Source organism: Microcaecilia unicolor, chromosome 5 (genome assembly GCF_901765095.1).
Source record: "Microcaecilia unicolor chromosome 5, aMicUni1.1, whole genome shotgun sequence".
NCBI classification, from domain to species: Eukaryota; Metazoa; Chordata; class Amphibia; order Gymnophiona; family Siphonopidae; genus Microcaecilia; species Microcaecilia unicolor.
The window spans coordinates 121639687-121656605 of NC_044035.1; the positions used below are offsets into that span (position 1 = coordinate 121639687).

At 43.0% G+C, this 16919-nt stretch overlaps 1 long non-coding RNA gene across 1 annotated transcript; it reads right to left on the reverse strand.

The window, feature by feature from the left end:
* Positions 1–7838: 7838 nt before the first annotated feature.
* LOC115471169 lies at positions 7839–16480 on the reverse strand. The gene is made up of 3 exons (XR_003942286.1): positions 16469–16480; positions 9929–9931; positions 7839–8065 (listed from the first exon to the last, which is right to left on the reverse strand). It is a non-coding gene; the product is annotated as an uncharacterized LOC115471169 (long non-coding RNA).
* Positions 16481–16919: the final 439 nt, after the last annotated feature.

Consider the following 16919-nt stretch of genomic DNA (forward strand, 5'->3'; position numbering starts at 1 on the left):
GCACTACCCATTAAGCATATTTGGTAAAGCGGTGCGCATAAATTCCAATGCATGCTGCTGAAAAGGGGGTATGGCTATGGGCATGGAATGGGTGGGTCGTAGGTGTTCCAGAAAACTACTTGCATGGTTATAGAATACACCTGCTCTGCACCAGGGGCGTAGCCAGACTTCGGCGGGAGGGGGGTCTAGAGCCTGAGGTGAGGAGGCACAATTTAGCCCCCCCCTGGTGCCGCCGAACCCCTCCCCCGCCATCGTCAACACCCCCCCCCCCGCCACCGCCGCCACCACCACCTTGACCCCCCTGCCAACGACCCTCTCAACCCCTCCTCCTGCTGCCAACCCTTCCCCGCCGTCGCCGTGGCCTACCTTTGCTGGCGGGGGGGACCCCAACCCCCGCCAGCCGAGGTCCTCTTCTTCCTTCATTCTGTTTCTGAGTCTGACGTCCTACATGTACAACGTGCAGGATGTCAGACTCAGAAACAGAACGAAGGAAGAAGAGGACCTCAGCTGGTGGGGGTTGGGGTCCCCCGCCAGCAAGGGTAGGCAATGGTGGGTTGACGGCGGGTTGGCAGCCGGAGGGGGGTCGAGAGGGTCGTCTGCAGGGGGGTCCAAGGCCAAATCTATGGGGGCCCAGGCCCCCGTGGCCCCATGTAGCTATGCCCCTGCTCTGCACCTAACTTAAGCGCCAATATTTAGACCAACTTTTACTTGGCATAAATGGCCACACATAGAGTTAGGCGCTTTCATGGCCACTCAGCTTATTCTATATACCACATGGAAATTTAGGCTTATTCTATAAAGTATGCCTACATTAAGGTGTACTTTATAAAATGTGCTTAGGTGAATTTCATTTTGGTGCCGAAGTTTTAGGCGTGATATATAGAATCTAGTCCTTAGTAATTCTATAAATGGGCATCTATTTTTAGGCACTGCAAATGTGCCTACTTGGAACCACTTTAATAAAGAAAAGTAGACATCTACTTTTCTTTATAGAATGCTAGCATAACAAGTCAAATATATGCCTATATTTTAGGAAAGATCTCTTACACCAGTATTATTTATTTATTTAACATTTTCTAGTCCGCCGAAAAACCTAAGCAGATTACACATAACACACACAATAAAATATAACAAAAATATAATCCGTACATTCCCACTACTTCTCTCACAAAAGCAAAAACCTCAGCAGAACATTTTAACAAAGAAATGATTTTCAAACTTCTTCTTAACTGTCTCACACCACGGCATAAACGTAAGGTTCCTGAAAAATTATTCCATAACATTGGCCCGATGGAAAACGCTGTCACGTGTGTTTCTGCATACGTGGTTTAAATGCTACTGCATTGATTGTGAAAGTACATGCATAGAGTATAAAATATTATATTACAAAATATTATAATCTGTGTGCATTAATGTGCCCCCTACCTGCTCTCCCCCCGTTGGATTGAATTGGATTTATTACTTTATATTGCACTTTGTACAAGGTGTTAAAAACAGCTTACAAACAAAAACATTGGTAATAACAACTAGTATAATTATACAGCCCACAGTCCAAAAGCACAAAATAAAAAAAAAACATTAAAACATTGTTGAAGAGAGCTCACGTGATGCCATGCACAGCAGCGATCGCTGAAAACCCTGCTCCTGCCAGCTCACCACTAATCCCTTGATTTAAGCTATTTTAGACCTGCAAACTCAGCTCATTTGGGGCTTTACAACTGCTGTGAAGTTAATGCTCTGACCTGATAGTGCTTTATCCCAACTTATGGCCGCAAAGGGCGCACACAGAGAGAAGGAGAAAGCGCGGGTCGGGGACAAAAAATGGCGGTCCCAGTGAGCTTGGCCGCGTCTTCAATTGGCTCAGCTTGGGTGGCAGAAGTGGCGGCGGAAGTTACTGGAGCCATGGAACTGTTGTTCGACAGGAGACTCAACCCTATAGACAACAAGTTGGAACAACTGCAAGAGCTTATGGGACAACTCAGTAAGGATTTCGCAGAGTTCCAACAGGGGCATGGGGTCATGGAGGACAGAGTGTCCAAGATGGAGGAGGAGCAAGGCCACCTGCAAAAATTGGTGGAGGGGTATGAGGAGAAGCTTGAAGACCTTGAGAACAGATCCTGCAAAAATAATCTACGCTTCATGGGCTTACCGGAGGTGCTGGAGGACACTGACCTGTGAGGGTTTTTGGAGTCATGGCTGAGGACGCAGTTAAAACTCCCAGTTACCTTGGGGGACCTACAGGTGGAGCGAACGCATCCGGTGGGCCCCTGTCACCAGTCTGCATCGAGACCAAGAGTGGTGATATGCCACCTTCTTAATTTTGTGCATAAATCGGCCATCTTAAAAGCACTGAGGAGTGGTCAGGAGCTGAGGTATGAAAATACTAAAATTCTATGTTTTCAAGACTATTCTGCAGCAGTAGCGCTACAACAGAAGCGGTTCTCGCCAGTCTGCTCGAGACTCTTTGCTCTTAAAATTTGCTTTGCCCTCCAGTACCCAGCAAAATTAAGGGTAACATACCAATCTGAAACAAAGGTGTATACCACAATCGAACAAGCACAACAGTTCCTGCAATCTGTGGAGCCAAGATGATTCTGAGGTGGGCAAGTTGAGTCCACATTCTATCAAGGTCGCTTGAGGGGATTGGAAGTAGATGAGTACAAGAGAAGGAAGCAAAGATGCAAGTCTGCTGAAACAACAGCCCATCGGCATGCTCTGCAAAATGGATTACTGGTTCTTTTTTTTTTTTTGTACTATCACAGTTGTTGACACCAGCAAGCAAAGTGTCCCAGGACGCTTGGAAAGTGGGGCGATGATGAACAGCTTTGGAGCGTTATAACCTCTATTGGAATGTTGATTGGTCCCTTTTTATTAACATGATAACATCAGATGGAACTGGAGGCGAACTAATGTATGTGAGATTCAAAAGGAGGTATGCTTTGGATTGCAACCTGGAGTGTCACTTCTTAGAGTGCCATGGAGCCGAGGATGAGGCTGTTTCGAATGGTTTGTACTGAAGGGGGGGAACACAACCACATAGAGGGGCATAATCGAAAGGGGCGGGGAAACCCGTATTATCGAAACTAGATGGGTGTCCATCTTTTGTTTCGATAATATGGTTGGGGACGCCCAAATTGCAAAATTTAGGTCAACCTTAGAGATGGTCGTCCCCGATTTTCGGCGAAAATGGAAACCGAGGACGCCCATCTCATAAACGACCAAATGCAAGCCATTTGGTCGCGGGAGGAGCCAGCATTCATAGTGCACTGGTCCCCCTCAAATGCCAGGACACCAACCGGGCACCCTAGGGGGCACTGCAGTGGACTTCAGAAATTGTTCCCAGGTGCATAGCTCCCTTACCTTCAGTGCTGAGCCCCCCAACCCCCCCCAAATCTCACTACCCACAACTGTACAACACTACCATAGCCCTAAGGGGTTAAGGGGGCACATACCTGTGGGTATATTTAGTTTCTTGTGGGTTTTGAAGGGCTCACATTTACCACCACAAGTGTAACAGGTAGGGGAGGATGGGCCTGTGTCCGCCTGCCTGAAGTGCACTGCACCCACTAAAACTGCTCCAGGGACCTGCATTCTGCTGTCATGGAGCTGGGTATGACATTTGAGGCTGGCATAGAGGCTGGCAAAAAATATTTAAAAAAATTTTTTTTTAGGGTGGGAGGGGGTTAGTGACCACTGGGGGAGTAAGGGGAGGGCATCCCCGATTCCCTCCAGTGGTCATCTGGTCAGTTTGGGCACCTTTTTGAGGCTTGGTCGTAAGAAAAAATGGACCAAATAAAGTCACCCAAGTGCTTGTCAGGGACGCCCTTCTTTTTTTCCATTATCGATTGAGGATGCACATGTGTTAGGCACGCCCCAGTCCCGCCTTCGCTATGCTTCAGACACGCCACCGTGAACTTTGGTCGTCCCCTCGATGGAAAGCAGTTGAGGACACGCAAAATCAGCTTTCGATTACGCTGATTTGGGTGACCCTGGGAGAAGGATGCCCGTCTCCTGATTTTTGTAGAAAGATGGGCGCCCTTCTCTTTCGAAAATAAGCCTGATAGTTATCCGGGGTTATTCTAACATCATTCAATAGCCATTCTTTACGGACACCTTTTTGCTCCTTTATTTAATTTGCATATTGATTGGTGAGGATATTTGTGCTGTGAACATTGATCCTTTACCAGAAAACATGAATATGTAAATCAGTGATATTGGATTATAACCTGTTAACCAGTGGGAACTGACCCACAGGTATACCACTACTAAAATTTATGTGGATGGTAGTTGGAACAGTGTGATAAAGTATTACTACTCACCTTCTTCTCATTTATAGAAGTGGTGTTACTGAATGCTAGTTATGCATCTGCTTCGTATCTGTATGGTAAAGGTACAACTATTATTATTATTATTATTATTGTTTGTTTGTTTGTTTGTTTGTTTTTCTCTCTACTAAGAATGCCAGTTGGCAGGTCGTGTTATCTGCATGTTTTATCTGGATTGTGAGGGTGGGGTGGTGGGTAGTGTTGAATATGACGGTTCCAAATAGGGGACCACAATAGAGAATAGGAGGAGGCATAGGGGTAGAAGGGGGTAGGAAGGACTAGGGGGGGAGGGGAAAGTATTTGGGGCAAGAGAGGGGGCTAGGAACTGGAGTAGGATCCCTAATTGGTAATGGGGAGAGATCAGATGTGGTAATAGTACTTCTAAGGCTTACAAGAGGAAAATGGAGGAGTTGTGTTCGCTGGGACACCTCCTCCTTTGTTTCAGGAAAGAAGGCCCGGGGATGGGAAGGGCTTGTGGATGGGAGACGCTCTGAAAATTGTAACATGGAATGTAGGGGGACATAATTCCCCAATTAAAAGGTCAAAGATTTTGCAGCACCTCCAACGCCATAGAGTTGATATTGCCTTACTACAAGAGACCCATCTTAATGCTTTAGAACATGCCAAACTCAAAACATGGTGGGTAGGTGAATGTGTGTCTGCGGCTGCCCAGGGTAAAAAGGGAGGGGTTGCCATTTTGTTTAGGAAAGGGGTGGTGGATGAAGTGAGTCCTCTTTTTATAGACCCGGAAGTAGATTCCTCTTATGCGAAGAAACCATAGCACATCAGAAGTTATTGTTAGGGAACGTGTATGCCCCGAACCAGTATGATCGCCAGTATTATAAAATGATTATTACTCAATTTCTGGCCTGTGAGACACTACCCACAGTGGTGGGGGGTGACTTCAATATGGTCATGGATCCCTTGCTGGATAGGTCATGCCTTGCGAGGTCGGTGGTTTATCATGATGGTAGGGGGCTTCCCAATCTATGCAGGCAACTAGACCATCGGCGCAGAGATGGCAGTGGGCATTCCCTGCGGAGTTATATCAAGATCAGGCTTTTCAGACTAATCTCCTTAAATGTTGAAAGGAATATAAAGCCCATAATGCGGATTATGAGACGGATCCAGTTCTGTACTGGGAGGCGGCCAAAGCGGTGTTGAGGAGTGAAATCATTAGCTATATTTATTTTTATTTTATTTATTTTTGTTACATTTGTACCCCACGCTTTCCCAGTCATGGCAGGCTCAATTCGGCTTACATGGGGCAATAGAGGGTTAAGTGACTTGCCCAGAGTCACAAGGAGCTGCCTGTGCCTGAAGTGGGAATCGAACTCAGTTCCTCAGTTCCCCAGGACCAAAGTCCACCACCCTAACCACTAGGCCACTCCTCCACAAAAGGAAAGGGAGCCAGAGAAAGGGAGATCCTCCGACTGAGTCATCAACTCTGTGCAGCCCAGCGAGGGTTTGGCAAGTCGCACTCTGCGGAAGCTAAATCGAGGGTGCTGGAACTCCAGGCTGCACTGAATGAGCTTATCCATCAAAGGGCCTTTACGTCACAGATTTACTATAAATATAAGCTGCATAGACATGGGAACAAGGGAGGTCGCCTTATGTCACGACTCATAGTGATAAAGAAGGGGCACACCAGAATTTTGACAATGCGAATGAGACAGGGGGTTCAGGTCCACACAGACCAAGAGATTTGTAACATATTTTATGCCTATTATCAATGGTTATACGATGCTCTGGAGGAGGGGGGGGACTCCCTTGTGATCTCTATCTAAATAATATTGCGACACCGGTCTTGAGACAGGTAGACAGAGAAATGCTTAACCAACCTGTAACAGCAGAGGAGGTTCTCATGGTGATACAGCAAAGTCCCCTCTCCAAAGTCCCGAGGGTAGATGGTTACAGAGCAGAATTTTATAAACTTATGAGAGAGGAGATAGCCCTGCCTTTGGTGAATATGTTCAATGTCTTAGTGGGGGTGGAGCAGCTGCCTCTACATCTCAACATTGCTCGGATTATTGTAATCCCCAAACCGGGGAGAGACCCAGAATTAGCGGAATCGTATCTACCTATCTCCTTATTGAATTTTGAAGTCAAGCTTTTGGCCAAAATAATAGCAAATGATTGGCACGGGTTCTCCTGAAGCTGATACATGATACTTAGGTGGGTTTTGTGCATGGACACACGGTGGCAAAAAACATTCGGAAAGTTATAGCCTCTTTAGAATATTGACATAGAAAAAACTTACAGTCGCTTCTCATCTGCTGAAAAAGCCTTCGATTGGGTATATTGGAGCTTTCTTTTTGCAATCTTAGGTAAGTATGGATTTTCGGGCCAGTTTTTAATCGGAGGTGAAAACCTTATACTTGTCCCCTGGGGCACGAGTATCAGTTAATGGGACAGAGACGGAAGACTTTCAGATTTTTGGAGGAATGTGACAGTGTTGCCCCCTTTTGCCCCTCCTTTTTGTTTTAACGCTTGACCCTTTGTTGAGAGATATAGTGGAAGCCCCATCAGTTGGTGGAATCTCGATGAGAGCACTGACTTTCAAGGTGACGGCTTTCACAGACGACATTTTAGTACACCTGACGCAGCCACGAGAGTCATTGCAGGCTCTCTTGGAGATCTTTTCAGAATATGGGGACTACGCTGTTTATGTTTAAACCTGGGAAAATCAGAGGCGTTGGTTTCCTCAGATCAAGCGTTGGAGAATTGGGGTGAAGAGTTTCCTCTGCATAGAGCAATGAAGTCTTTCCGCTATTTGGGTATTTTACTGACTATGGATGTTGTACCGCCTGAATGTTTCACTGTTACTGGAAGATACCCGCACGTTGCTTGAGGGCAGAGGCATAGCCAGACACCCAATTTTGGGTGGGCCTGGGCCCAAGATGGGAGGGCAGAACTCTCCTGCCCTGCTCCACAAGTGATTTGGTCTCTCCCTCTCTCACCTGCATGCCATATGGTCTCTCAAACATCCACCCTCCCCTGCATACCTTTTAAACAGCAGATTTTCACTGGCAGCAAGCAGCAGTGCTCATGTTGGCCCCACAGCATTCCCTTTGATGCAACTTCCTGTTTCCGCATAGGCGGGAATACATCAGAGGGAAGGCTGTGGGGCCGGTGCAAAGGCGGGAATACATCAGAGGGAAGGCTATGGGGCCGGTGCGAATAGTATGTATCAGTTGTTGCTCACTGCAGGCAAAGATCTGCTATTTACAAGGTATGCAGGAGGAACAGTTGTTGGGAGTTTTTGGCTGGTGGGGCTTGGGGATCCCTAAGAGCCACATCATAGGTGTGGTGCTACTGGGTGGTCCTGAACCCAAAGTGGGTGGGCCTGGGCCCATCTAGGCCCACCCTTGGCTACGCCACTGCTTGAGGGTTGGAGGGACCTCCCTTTGTCCTTGTTAGGGAGAGTGAATTTAGTGAAGATGGTAGTGTTCCCTAAATGGCTGTATTTTTTGCAATCCTTGTCTCTCTGGTTACTTCGAAGAGTCCTGAAGGCCTTTTATAGGCTAATCTCTTGGTTTTGCTGGGCAGGCAAGAAAGCCAAGGTTAGGTTTTCATAGTTAATTGGGAGTTGGGGTCAGGGAGGGTTGGGTTGAGTTTGCCAGACATGGAGTTATACAGCCAGGCATGTCAACTATGTCACTTGTGGGACTGGTGTCTACACCATCAGATTTACACCCCAGTAGATTTGGAGAGTGCATATTATGCCCCTCACCAGTTGTCTAGCCCAGTGCAGCTCCCTCCAGAGTTTCAGAAGAGTGTGTTGTTGACCCCGCTGCAGGCCGTGTGGAAAGTGATTATAAGACACTTGGGAGGGGACCCTGGGGTCACAGATCAGCTTACCTTGCAGGGTAACTGTGTCTTTCAGCCAGGGCTTACAAGTAAAAGGTTTGCAAATTGGGCCACTCATGGAATCACTCACCTTGAGCATCTGCTGACAGAGGAGGGAAGGCCCATTTCAGCTGCAGAACTATTAAATCAAGTAGGAGACTCATGAGGAAATAGGTTTGCGTATGGGCAGATGGTACATTACATCCCCACGTTATCTCGGGGCTCCCTGGGTAGGCGAATGGGGAACAAACTTAGAGATTTTTTTCATTCTTTACGAGAGGGGGATCTCAGTTACTCTATAGAGCTTTGAATAAATGGCAACCCCCCCCCCCCCCCCAAGATTATAAGCATCTGAAAGGAAAATGGGAACAAGAGGTGGGGACCTCATTAGCACATTGGGATTTAACCAAATCAGTTACTCACATACCCCTACTAGTCACTGATGCTTGCCTCAGAGAATGTGCATATCAGATTATTTACAGAGGGTATATCTCCCCATCCCAGCTATTCCATATGGGAGGACTTTTGAAGCCGTCTTGTATAAAGTGTGGGGAGAGCCAGGGTTTCTTTCTTCATATGTTTGGAGCTGCCCAACCATAAGAGATTTCTGGGGTCAGATCCAACGCTTTCTGGACCTACAGAACAAATGCTGTTAGATGTTCCAGCGGTGTTTAAGGGTAGAAATAAATATGAAACATTGTTCCTCCGCAAGATGTGTCTGGTTGCCCGCAAATGTATTTTACAGTATTGGACATCAGCAGAGACCCCAGCCTACTGGCATTGGAGGAACCAACTACATCTTTTAGTGTCTTGGAAGGCAAGGGACTCCCAGTTCTCGCCAAAAAGGAGAAAAGGTTTTCTTGCCATTTGGGGCCCGTATCTTCAGATCTTACACCCTCGAGGGTGTAGTTTGCTTCGCAACGAAGGATGAATCTACATAGTTTAATAAGCAAGTAGGAATCATCTAGTTCCTAGAAAGGGGGGGAGAGGGGTTGGAGACAGAAAGTGACTGGGAAGGTATGGGGGAGGGTTGGGGGGAGGAGAGGGGAGGGTTAGGTCTTTTAAGAACGAGGAAGGTGGGTAACTCTGTTTAATACAATATTTCATAGTATGGTTTAATGAATGTTAACCAACAGTTAGAATGGTTATGGGGGTATCTTTAACAGGGGGAAGTGGGGAAAGCTGTTAAACTCTGATGACAGCGGAGTTGGTTCTCTTTGTACAATGTCTACTTGAATTGTATATTGGCTTATGTCATCAATAAAAATTATTGAATTATAAAACATTGTTGAAGCAGCCATGTATAAAAGTTTTCTAAAACTAAAATAAGAAGAAGCATTATACAATTCATTTGGCAAAGATTTCCAGAACAAAGGGTCAGCATACAAAAATGCACTTGTCTTTGTTGTTGAAAACTTGATTACATTGAATCCAGGTAACTGAAGACAGTTTCTTTGGGATGACTGCAGTGTCCTATGCGGAATATATTTTGTCAATTTATTAGCAAATTACAAAGGAAAATTCAAATGTAAAGATTTAAACACTAAGCACATTGTTTTAAAAGTAATTCTTGCATCCATCAGAAGCCAATGTAATTGACAGAGAACAGGCATAATATGATCATTCCTTTTGCTCCTGGTTGTCATCCTAGCTGCTGTATTTTGCACCAACTGTAACTGATGCAGGCTGGTCTTACTCAAGCCATTAAAAAGAGAATTGCAGTAATCCAGCCTGCTAGTAATGACTGCATGAACTATCTTCACCAAATTGCATTTAGTCAAGACTGGTTTTAGTTGACTTATTATGTGAAGATTCAGATTTTACCAATCTGTAGATCAAACCTCAATGCATTATCACAATGCAAACTTTAAGTAGTAAAATCACATGATATCAATAGAGGTTTACCACAAATTTCAGAACACATCCATAAGACCCAATGATTATGGGAAATCTACATTGCAGATGACCATCAGCATTCAAGATCAAATGCCCACCTACAAAGTGGGCACCATCAAATATTGGAAACTGCTCATTTACATGCATAGGTTCATACAAATGCATAAATGACATACCTATTTACAAATGTCTATTCATCTGGATAAGGAGTTATGAAATGTAGGTCAACATATGTGACTGTTGTGTGAGTACCTTGCCTTGACTTACTAGTCTATATTTCCTTAGGCACATTATCCCCCAGATTCTATATATGGTGCCAATCTAAGATGTGTGCCCAAATAAATTGACTAATGATCCAGTTAGTGCCAATAATTAGGTACTAATTGGCATCAATATGAATTAGCATGCACATCTTGCTACACACTATTCTATAATAATGTGTGCCCAAATCATACAGTGTGCAACCCAAACGTGAGCGTGGCCATGGGAGGTACATGGGTGGTCAGAGGTGTTCCTAAAATTTGTGTGCAGTGTTATAGAATATTGGAGATGTGCTCCCTAATTGGGAGCCAGAAATTACACCTGGTTTCAGTAGGTATAATCCTGGTGATCAAATCTGGGTACTAAAATCAGCACTCAATACTATAATGAGCCCTTATCTTTGATTGCTGATTTTTTTCAGGTGCTGATTTTTGAGCCCTATATGTTTTTGGGGCACCACTAGGAGATTGATCATTTAGATTTTCTTTTTTTAGCTGTGAACTGAGTGGGAGTTTTTTGTACACCACTTAAAGGTTATTATTTGCAGTATATAAAAGTGATGAATCCACAAGATTTTGCACCTTGTGATTCCATATTGCCTAAGAGGTCTTATAACACTAGCTTCAATTATTGCACTGTTCTTTCTTTCAGCAGTGTTTCCTTTGCCTTACCACTAACTGGTCTGCAAGTTTTGTTTTTTACCACTCCCTTGTTCTCATCCCTTGTGGAGCAGTATTACATTCACTTTCCTCAGTATCTTGTAACCTCTCCTGTTTCAAGCTGCATTTACATAAAGAATGTTTAACCTTTTGTCTCTGAAATAAATACAGATCTGTTAATCTGTTTCTATGACTTTCCTAATGCTAAAATGTTTCAGTACAAACATCTATCATCCTTACATTTTCTTCTTTTCTTAAAAAACAGTTTATTTGGGAATAGAAATTTTAGCTTCTGTTCACTGATTCAGATCAAACACTTCAAAACAGAGAAAATGCATTTTAAAATCCACCCTATTACATAAAAAGTAGCCCCAATGATCTAGGTAATATATATAGATGAAGAGTACAATTGAGATGTACTACATTTTTAGCACAGTACGTTTTAATCACACAGTGGGGGTAGTCATATAAATTAGACACTAGCATTTATGCACCAGTTACATATGCTTCTGGGAAGCAAGAGAACAATCTCTAACAGGCAGATGGTCAAAAGCCCCACGCTGTTCCAAACAGCGCTCTAAAATAGCACTGGAACAGTGCGGGGCACTATTAGACCTATGATCAGAGATAATGCCTGCAAATTTAACAGCGCAATTATCTCTGATTATGGGGTAGAAGTGCGGGAGAATTGTGCCTGAGCATGCGCTCAGCACAATCCTCCCGCACTTGTTTGACAGGTCTGGGCTGGAGACCAATGAAAAGAGAAGGACGTCCATCGGAAGATGGATGTCCTCAACTGCCTTGTTGCAGGGACGGCCAAATTTCAAGGGGGTGTCGGAGGTATAGCAACGGGGCAGTTGAGGACGTCCAAAATTTGGACGTTTCTGCAATGGGCAGTTAAGGACGTCCAAAATTGGATGTTTCTATGAGAAAGATGACTTTCTCATAGAAACATCTAATTTTGGACGTCCTTAACTGCCCATTGCCAAAACAGCAAAAATTTGGACATCCTCAACTGCCCCGTCACAGAAACGTCCAAATTTTGGACGTCCTCAACTGCCCTCGCTAGCAAGTTTGCTGTAGGGGGAATGGGGGCTGACAGGGCTCACCATTCCTTCCCAATGATCTGCAAACCCTAATGCCAGCTCGGAGCTGGCATAGTTTGTCATAGCCAGCGACCCAATCTTTGGTGCACTGGACGCTGATCATTGGGGATGAATGCGGTAAGCGCTGATTAGCATGCATTTGCATGCTACTTGCGCTAAGAGCCCTCGAACGCGTTGTTTCACGCGCTCGAGGGCTCTGATCATGGTGCGGTAGCAAATGCCGGCACTAGTATGGCGCTAACAGCCTCTAGCGCCAGGGTTTGCTTTTGATCATCTGCCTGTAAATGAATAAGTGTTTATTCTATATACTCCTATGGTTGATTGTTTCTTTCCTATCGTATTATGGAGTTCTGATTTTACAGGCAGATGATCAAAAGCAAACGCCGGCATTAGAGGCTGTTAGCACCATACTAGCGCCAGCGTTTGCTACCGCCCCATGATCAGACCCCTCAAGCACGTGAAACAACGCGCTCGAGAACTCTTAACGCAAGTAGCATGCAAATGCATGCTAAACAGGGCTCTTAGCGCAAGTAGCCTGCAAATGCATGCTAATCAGTGCCTACCGCATTCATCCCCAATGATCTCGCTGCATAAGTCTTATAGCGCTATAGAAATGATTAGTAGTAGTACTTGTCACCTGGATTGGCCAAAGTTAGAAACAGGATACTGGGCTTGATGGATCTTCGGTCTGTCCCAGTATGGCAACACTTATGTACTTATGGCTGGCATAAGTGCTCACTTATAAGTGAATATGTGCATATCAACCAGTTAAATTAGTATTCTATAAAGAAAAGTAGGCATCTATTTTTCTTTATAGAATCAGGCACCCTCTGGATGCACCCCTCCTACTTGCTTCTTTTATGCTTGCCTAAGCTTTTAAGTTTGTACTCTTATTTAATTCTCTGTAAGCCACATTGCGCCTGCATGAGTGGGAAAATGTGGGATATAAGTAACAAACAAATAAATAAATAAATAAATATCGGTAGGAACACAGTTGTACAATTACCGCTGACATCCCAGGAGGTCTTAGACTAGATGAACAGACTTAACATCTGAGTGTGAGGCTTTTCATGTTAGATAAATGAACCACTATTTACTGAATTTAACTGAACTTTATTTTTTTGTATTAACTGTAAAGAAACCCACTTAAGAGTACACATGCTACTTTGCTTGATATGAACTACACTGGTAACACAGGAAATATTATTCAGTAGTTATGTGTTATCATGACTTGATTCAATATGCCTCTTTTTTCTGATTCTTGGAAAATATGATTTCTTTTGACTAAAATGCTAGCTTAATAAAGGTCCTTTTACCAAAGCTTGCATTTCCCTGCCAGAGAAGAACTACATCCATTAGTGGGAGCTTTCTGTCAAAGGCATCACCACTGCTTTCTTGATCTTCTGCAGAAATTAATAGTGTTACAAGTTTCCTTATGTCCTATAGTACAAATGTATCCTAGCTGGAAAAAAAATCAGATCGTAATCTGTTTTATTGCACATTTTATTAACTTAACTTTTCATTTTAGAGTTTACAAACTGACATAACATCAGTTTTTAATTCTTGTTATTGTTAATGATTATATGCTTGCCATTGGCCTAGATTTTTGGCTTTAATTGAATGTTTCCTGACTCCAACAATGCACTTTTTGTGTGTCTTGCATTTCTGCATTTATTATTTTTTATGTATTTCCTGTACATTTGGAAAGTTTAAACAGAGCTATTGTATAACACTTAGAAAGTATTTAATAATTGCACCCATTAGCTGGAATCTCATTTCTCCAGGTCAGGAATAGAACATTTTAATTTATTTTGGTTAGAACACAGTATATGAACATATAAGGGGTTATAGAAACATAGAAAAATGTAGACAGATAAAGGCCATGTAGCCTATCCAGTCTGCCCATCCATGCCATCTATTCTCCCTTTCACATACTTAAAAATCCTATGTACTTGTCCCAAGCTCTCTTAGATTCACATACTCTTTTCATCTCCACCACTTCCACCGGGAGGCCATTCCACAAATTCTCCCTTTCCATAAAGAAGTATTTCCCCTTTCATCTTCATCCTATGCCCCCTCATTCCAGAGTTTCCTTTCAACTGAAAGAGACTCGCCTCCTGTTCATTTATGCTGTGTAAGTATTTAAATGTCTTTAACATATATCCCCTCTCCCGCCTTTCTTCCAAAGAATACATATTGAAATCTGTAAGTCTGTCCCAATATGCTTTATGACGAAGACCACTGACCATTTTAGTAGCCATCCTCTGGATCGACTCCATCCTGTTGATAACGTTTTGAAGGCACAGTCTCCAGCATTGCACACTATATTCTAAATGAGGTCTCACCGGAGTCTTTACAGAGGCATTACCATCTCCTTTTTCCTACTGGCCATTCCTCTCCCTATGCACCCCAGCATCCTTCTAGCTTTCGCTGTTGCCTTTTCTACCTGTTTGGCCACCTTAAGATCACATCCAAGTCCCACTCCTCTTTCATATACAATAGTTCTTCACTTCCTGAACTGTACTGTCCCCTCAGATTTTTACAGCCCAAATGCATGACCTTGCTTTTTTAGCATTAAATCTAAGCTGCCAAATTCCAGACCATTCCTCTACCTTCACTATGTCCTTCCTCCTGTTATCCACACCATTTTTATTTTTTATTTCTTTATTAGGATTTATTTACCGCCTTTTTGAAGGATTTCACTCAAGGTGGTGTACGGTAAGAATAGATCAAACATGAGGAATAGGCAATTACAGCAGTAAAAATATTCAAATAACAATACAAAGTATGGCTTAGTATACTACTTACAATGTCAACACAATACGTAGCAGAACATTTTAATTGATAGTGAAGAGTATAAGCAAAGATGGAACATACAGATAGGTAAGAGAGTAAGAAGAGTTAGAAAGTATGGTGACTAATTTAAAGAAAGTTGCTCATGAGGTCAGAGAGATGGTTAAATATTATCTCAGCTAGGATAGGAATGGATAAACATGTCCTTCTGCAATATGTGCAGCCCGTGTCACTCTTTGTGTGTGAGAGTGAGACTAACAAGTTAGTTACTTCTTCCATTAAAGGCCTAGTTGAAGAGCCAAGCTTTCATCTGCTTCCTGGTTGGATCATTGTGTTATTTCTTTTCTATTAATTTGTTGAAATCCTTTCCTAAAACTCAACCTTCACTGATTACCTCTTGTGGACAGATTGATTATGATAATTTAAGAAAATCTCATGGATTCCATTGCTTTCTGATATTATAATTTTGTATGTTACTGATACTTCGAAATTATATAATAAGTCCCTCCTGAGGTCCCTCCTGAGGTTCTCTTATGCTTAAACACCACAATATTCAAAATGATTTATGCAGTTAACTTAGGGCTAAAAACTTGGGGCCACCCACCATATAATGTTTGGCTACTCGCCCTGATAATATATCCATTCAGCGTTAACAGTGCATATTCAGTGATCCCACTTAAACAAATAGTGTGGCTACAATTATACTTACAGGTATTCAGATAAATTATTAAGATATCTTAAAGCAACAGCTGCCCCACTGAATATTAACCTGCCAATTCTCAAGATGTATTTATCTATATAAATGTAAGGTGAAACCACCTGAAAACTGTAGCACTGTATGTTAATTATTCAGCCTAGTATGTAGACCAGGGCTTCTAGAACTTGGTCTGGTGATTCCACTGCCAGTTGAATTTTCAGGATATCCATAGTCAATATGCATATATTTAATTTGCATATATTACGTCTTCAGTATATGCAAATTAATTGCATGCATATTCACTGTGGATATCCTGAAAACCTGATCTACTGTGTAGTCCTGAGAGGTGGCAGTGAAGGGCATTTTTGCTGAAAGCAAACAATATCCGTTCATATCTGCATGCTGCAAGAACTGTCATTGACTTTCTCTTTCTCTGTGTAAACAACATGGTCTTGCCTTGAGCTCCACTGTGTTATCATACATCTGCATCACTTCACTTACTTTGAGCAATGACACAACATGTTAATCCTATAAACAAATCACTTTCAATCAAGTTTCAGAAGAACAGCACCACTTGAGAGATTGCCATATTTTCAAATGCCCTCTTAAACATAAAATGAGTATTTGGAATTCTCATTATGCTTTTGTGGTGAAGAGTAGATACTTGTAACAATTCTGAAATTTCAAAATGGCTGTCAAACAGATTTGTTAATTATAAACATTGTGAGCTGAATGGAAATGAAGGAGATAGTTACAATTTAGGAAACTCTGATCTTGCCTTGAGGCTGCATTTTGATTTTTTTTTATTGTTATTATTATTTTCTTTTTAAATAAGTTTACTTACTTCCCGATCATTTCTTACTGATTTTTATCTAACCTTACTGTTGCTACACCTATCCTGAACCCTGCACATCATTTACATTTGTAAGGGGTGGCCCCAGTATATGCCCAGATACTTTAAGGGGGACCAGCTTAGTTCAGTCTCTAGTTATAAGCCGTCTGGACTATTGCAATGGCATCTATGGAGGATGCGCAGGCATGCTTCTAAAAAAGCTACAAACTGCCCAGAATACTGTGGCTAGGCTCATCTTTGGTAAATCGATATTTGATAGCTCAAAACCGCTGCGTGAGAAGTTACACTGGCTTCCTGTGCAGGACAGAATTATTTTCAAAATCTGCACATTGGTGCACAAAGTCATCTATGGAGATGCCCCTGCTTATATGGACACCCTCATTAACTTGCCGCCTAGGAACTCCCACAAGTCAACTCGTTCGTACCTGAATCTCCACTACCCAGGTGTCTATGGCCTCAAGTACAAGACCATCTATGCAT